This window comes from Rutidosis leptorrhynchoides, chromosome 3 (assembly GCF_046630445.1).
Source record: "Rutidosis leptorrhynchoides isolate AG116_Rl617_1_P2 chromosome 3, CSIRO_AGI_Rlap_v1, whole genome shotgun sequence".
In the NCBI taxonomy this organism is placed as follows: Eukaryota; Viridiplantae; Streptophyta; class Magnoliopsida; order Asterales; family Asteraceae; genus Rutidosis; species Rutidosis leptorrhynchoides.
The window spans coordinates 569,074,548-569,081,217 of NC_092335.1; positions in this window are offsets into that span (position 1 = coordinate 569,074,548).

Consider the following 6,670-nt stretch of genomic DNA (forward strand, 5'->3'; position numbering starts at 1 on the left):
ATGTACTTTCAATTTGATTGAACAGAACCATCTCACGATGTTTCTAGCAACCCTATCAGCCATGAGCTTCTACCTTAAACTTACACCTTTTGTTTCAGATAACCTTGTGAATCTCAAATTTATTGCATACTTTGAAAAGACGCATACCGGCCGCTATAAACCCCATACTTAAATGGAAATCGTATGATGTATGATGTTTGATGGATGGAAGTGATAAATATATTTGAGTGATGGAACGCTAAGATATCCTCCAGAAGATATTCCCTCTATCCAGGTCAATAGGTACAATCCCATACCACAGACAAGAGAAGTAAAGATCACCAAATGTGAGTTGAACTGAATGATTTAAGTTCTCTATATCTGAATGATTTAATTTCTCCCCCTTGGATGTAGATAACAAAATCGTTCATTATCCGTTGTCTTAGACTTAGATAACATAGGAATCGCTGAAACTTTGTTCAATTCTTGATCCAAGATTCTCTGGCAGTTAGGTGATGCACCATATTATATACAACACTAAAGAAATAAACAGATTCAATTTTTTTATTTTTTTTTTGAATTTTCCGATGTTGCCTTTTCTCCATAAATAAAACAAACAAAATAAATAAGTGAATACAACTATACATGATGATGATGCACCATTGTCTTTGACTTTAGTAAAAACTTCACGGAAAGTCAAACTTCTGATGTTGAAAGCTAGAACCCGATGATGTTGCAATATACAAATCACTCCGTGTCTGTGATACAAGACTGCACTTCTCAACCCTTTTAGAGAAAACACCTCCCTTTGAGTACCTGATATGTATGTTATTGAATTTCGGTCCAAGTAATAAAGGTAAATAGAAATAAGTATGCATCCTAGACAAAGTATGCTCACCTTGGGGACTCACAAAATTATCCTTTTGCTACCGAGTATAAATCGTAGTAGGGGAGACCTCAACCGTCTGTTGAGTTTCTGAACAACCATTTCTCAGTACATATTCAGTGATAAGTAGGTGACTACCCTCAACCGCTGTAAACCTTTCCATGATTTCCTTATCATGATATTTACGCTTTGTTAATGTGATCATCTCCATCTAGAATTAGATCAATAAAGTCCACTAACACATTATCAGTCATTCTGTATCACTTGTTTTCACAACTTACATGTCAGTTCAGTGTTGCAATCACTTCCCACAATAAAGAATATGCAACTCATTTTCAGGTTTTTTTAAAATTTTTATGGGTTTTCTATTTTTTTTTTGTTTTCTGGTTTTTCTGATTTTTATGTCCTTTTGATTTTCTCTGTACAAAAACATAAAACTATCTAAAAACATAAGCAAACATGCAGAAATATTATCAAAAACTAATCTACCATGCAAATGAAAAGTAAATATGCAGATGATCTACAAACTACCATACAAAGCAACACATATAATACAGGCAGTTGCAAATCCTTCACAACTCAGTCTCTTGTTAGATTCCTCTGTGTCAGGAACCTCAGTTTCAGGAACCACGTCAGTAAGCAATTTAATACCTATTTCCTTTAACCGAAAATCAAATCGCGGTTTATCAAAAACTTTTGTGAAGAGATCAGCCCTTTGGGCTGTTGTGTCTATCTGCACTACATCTATCAGCTTTTTCTCATAGCAATCTCTAATGAAATGGTATTTAATCCCTATGTGTTTCGTTTTAGAATGATTTACGGGATTTTTAGTGACAGCTATGGCAGCAGTATTATCAACATAAATAGGAGTGTTAGAAATTTGCAAACCGTAGTCACGTAGTTGCTATTGAATCCAAATGACTTGAGATGTACAGCTGGTCGCGGCAATGTATTCTGCTTCACATGTGGACTGAGCCACCGCTGTCTGCTTCTTACACTGCCATGTAACTATTTTGCTTCCCAGAAACTGACAACCTCCTGATGTTGACTTAAAATCTTTCTTACATCCACCATAGTCAGAATCACTGTACGCTGTGAGATCAAAACCATCCTCACACAGATACCATAACCCTAAGCTCGGTGTATCTTTCAAATACCTCAGAATCTTCTTAACCACTAACATATGATGAACATTAGGATTTTCCTGATAACGAGCACACAGACAAACCGCAAACATGATATCTGGTCGAGAAGCTGTAAGATACATTAGAGAACCGATGATTTCCCTGTATAACGTTTGGTCCACTGAAGCACCCTCACAATCAGGTGATATCCCATGGTTCACAGACAATGGAGTCTTAGCAGGTATTTCTGCTTCCATTTGAAACCTCTTCAGAATATCAGCAACATACTTGGTTTGATGCAAGAAGATGCCTTTATCTGTCTGAGCTACTTGTAGACCTAGGAAAAACTTTATCGTTCCCATTGAACTCATCTTGAACTTCTGTTGCATGACTTTCTCAAACTCATCAACCATTCCCTGATCTGTTGACCCGAAGATAATATCATCAACATAAACCTGCACTAACATAAGATGTTGTCCCTTCTTCTTGATGAAAAGTGTCTGATCAATAACACCTCTCCTGAAACCATTTTCAATCATGTAGCTTGACAATGTAGCATACCATGCTCTAGGAGCTTGGTGAAGATCACAAAGTGCCTTTTCAAGTCGATAAACCTTTTCTGGGAAATGCGGGTCTTCGAAACCAGGTGGTTGTTCAACAAACACTCTTTCATTGATCTCGCCGTACAAAAATGCACTTTTAACATCCATCTGAAAAACTTTAAAACCCATGAAGGATGCAAAAGCCAAGAAAATCCTGATTGCTTCCAGTCTTGCAACCGGAGCAAAAACCTCATCATATTCAATTTTAGGGATCTGTTGATATCCCTTTACCACCAGTCTAGCTTGTTTCTGATAACAATACCCTGTTCATCCTTCTTATTTTTCAAAACCCATCGAAGACCATAGGGTACACAACCATGCGGTGGATTGACTAGCTTCCAAACCTTTAAGTGTTTGAATTGTAAAAGCTCCTCTTGCATTGCACTAACCCACTCGTCAAACTTCAATGCCTCATAAGCATCTTTAGGTTCAATTTGACACACATAACATGAGTGAGCAAGCACAAATATTCTTCCTGTCTTATTCAACGTTGAATAAAAAGCTGTTACCACATTCGCACTCTCTGTCTGAACATCTTCCGCTACTGTTGAACTTACACTAGTCACGGGAACCTCTAATGTAGTCGGAACTTCAGATGTAGAGGCTTCATTAGACTTCCCTAGAGGAATACTAATGTGCGGAATGCCTCTTGAATCCACATAATAATCATCAAGTCGTTTAGGTGGTAGAATCACACGATTGGATCTACGTACACCTCCTGCTTCAGTTGGCGGTTCAGTCACTGTTACAGTTGGTGGTTGATTATATAGAGGATTAAGATGTTCCTCAGTCAGTTGTGTTCGTATAACTTCCTCGTCATCTTCAAGCTCACTATCTTCATCTGTATATACTACCCCGTCCTCATTTGAATCAAAATCACCTCTAACACTCTGCGGACTTGGTTGCAAGCTAGAAACCCGATTCTGAACCTGCACTGGAGTAGTGATAACATTTTCAGAAGTGTTTTGAGAATCAAACAATATCTGAGTCAGAACTTCTTCATCTGTAGCGTCTGGCGGAAGATTGAAGGAATCAAATAACTTATCATATTCAAACTGCCATGCGAATCCTTTACTGACACGGGGTGGAGCATTGCGTTGAATATCAACCTCATAACGTTCTTCCACACACTTGGACTCAGTATTATACACCCGTTTGTTCGGATTTCCATATTCCAAGAAGATACCAGAGATCACCTTTGAATTAAATTTTTCTCCAGCGTCTCGTACCAGAATAGTACAAGGTGCACCAAAGGGTTCAAAATGTTTAATGTTTGGCTTTCTCTTGTGTAACAATTCATAACATGTTATACCATGTCTCTTCACCACTAGAACTCTGTTCACCACGTAGCATGCAGTACTCACGGCTTCACCCCAGAAAATAATTGGAAGACATGAATCTGCTAGCATTGTTCTTGCGGTTTCAATTAGAGTCCTGTTCTTTCTTTCAGCAACACCGTTTGATTGAGGTGTATAAGCAGGACTGAACTGTTGCTGTATCCCCTTCTCATTACAGAATAGCAACATCTGATTGTTCTTAAATTCCGTACCATTATCAGTACGAATCTTTCTAACCTTCAACTTATACAAACTTTTGAGCTTCAGAATCAAAACTTTAATATGATCAAAAGTATCTGACTTGTGTTTTAACATCACAACCCACGAGAAATGGGAATATTCATCTGTAACCACCAAGCAGTAAGACTCTCCGGTGAGAGTTTTACAGTTAACTGGACCAAAGAGGTCCATGTGCAGCAATTCCAAAGGAATATTAACTGAATGATGCTTCTTGGCAGTATGTGACTTCCAGTCTATTTCCCTTGCTTGCACAGAAGACAACCTTCAGGAATATGAAAACTCTTAACATTCACACCTTCAACCAATTCATTGTGGACTAGATTATTCATCTTCCTTAGACTCAGATGACCCATACGCTTATGCCAGATAATCGACTCCTGTTCAGTAGCCTTAGAAACAAATGCCTGATGGCCTGTAGCTGCTTTAACATGAGCCTTACGCATATCAAGGATATAGAGATCCTTGCACCTTGGAGCCGTCATCAGAATCATGTCTTCCGGAATTACAAACTCTTTTCTCAAAATATAACAAAACTTATCATCAAAAGCAATGGTATACTTTTTGTCAGCAACTTATGAAACTGAAAGCAGATTGTTCGACATCTGCTCTACATAATTAACTTTATCAAAGCTGACGTTCTCATTAGTAATAACACCCTGAGCAGTAATAAAACCTCCTTCACTACCTGCAAAAGAAACTGGTCCTCCATTCACTGTTTTCACATTAGACAGCAAAGACAAGTTCCCTGTCATGTGCCTGGACGCCCCACTATCAACAATCAAAGTACTGCAGCGTGGATTGTAGGCGACCTGCACATTAAAGTAAGAGGATTAGTTAGAAAGGGCCACCCATGCCCTAATGGCAGTAGGTTTCCCATCAACACCAACAACTGGCAACTCCACCCATTGTCCTTTAGATCCAGAAGGACCTTCAGGATTTTGAACACTCTTAACTTCTGATTTAGGTTTCCTAACTGTGTTATTCGGTAATGGTTTTCTATAATAATCATTAGTTTGAAAAGCCTTTTTGTAAGACCCTAATCAGTTTGTACAGCAGTGTAAATATGTTACATAGAGTGTGGGTGATGTTGTGCAGTTAAACAGAAGTCACTGAGTGAGCTGAGCCTAGTGCGCGCCGCACACACTAAAGGGAGCGCGCCGCGCACCCCTTACTGTAGCCGGGTTCCAGCTTTTTAAATCAGATATTTTGATGGGTATTTTGGTAAATTCACTTATGGACGGGTTAAAGACAGATAGGTCAGTTTGTGGAGCACCATTACTCCATTATCAACAACCTTATCACTTTAACTTTAATTCTAGAGAGAGATTGTGATTTTTGAGAGAGAAAGCTTAAATCCAAGAGGAAGGAGCTTGTTTTGGGTTAAAGTTCAAGCATTAAAGTCGTTCATCTTATCTCTAGCTTCGTTGTGGTAGGTGTGGTATGTTCTAATTTTATTTTCCTTACTTTAATTTAGTGTAAGGGTTAGGGTTTGAGTAAATGATGAACACAAAACCCATTATTGGTGATTTTGGGTGTTCTTGGGTAAAATTGAGTCTTGAATACTAATTGGTGACTAGTCTAGGGTTTCAAAGTATTAAATGATGTTTACGAACCCTAATTGGTGAGTTAATTGCTAACACACCTAGTTATTTAGTAAATGGGTGTTGGTTAGTTAGTGGATGACCTGAAATGGGTGTGTTGTCTTAAAATGGTTATTTGGGTAATAAATTGACCTAGTTTGGAAAGATGGGTATGAATTACCCTAATTATGTATTAGTTGGTGTTGTTGGACCTTAATCACTAGCTTTTAAGTGATTAGTGGTGGTCTTGACTTTAATTGGGCGGTTTTGGTATAAATGGGCGATTTAATACATTAAGTCATTAAATGCTCATGTGTAAGTGTTAGTATTGAGTCCACTTAGCTTGTGTGTTGATCAAGTACTTATTATATTAGGTACTTTGCTTTGAAGCTTGTGGAGGTTGAAATCGTCATCTAATTGTTAAGGTGAGTGGAATAATTATATGCGTATGTATATAATGTATCTATTTGTTGTAGCGTGAAAGGTGTAGTGTCGAGGTGTTAAGACACCACGTTTTACGTGAAGGGTGTAGCATCGAGGTGTTAAGATGCCACTCGGGTGTAGCATCGAGGTGTTAAGATGCCACCTAGGAGTGTAGTGTCGAGGTGTTAAGATACCACTCCGTAAAATAATGAGTGTTGCATCGAGGTGTTAAGATGCCACTCGGGGTGATGTGCCGAGGTGTTAAGGTGCCACCCTAAGGGTTAGTGGTGCGAGGTGTTAAGTGCCCTAATGGATGTTATGAACACCGATGGCGTTTTCGCGAGCGCCGTTCCCTTGTACTATTGGTCGACCATGGTTACTTGTGTTGTAATCATATTATATCATTTCGAGTTATATTATTATGCGGCTGTTGCTAGCTTGTGGTATTGGAGATTATAGCTTGTTAATGTGACGATAAGCTAATTGTGTTGCTAGCATG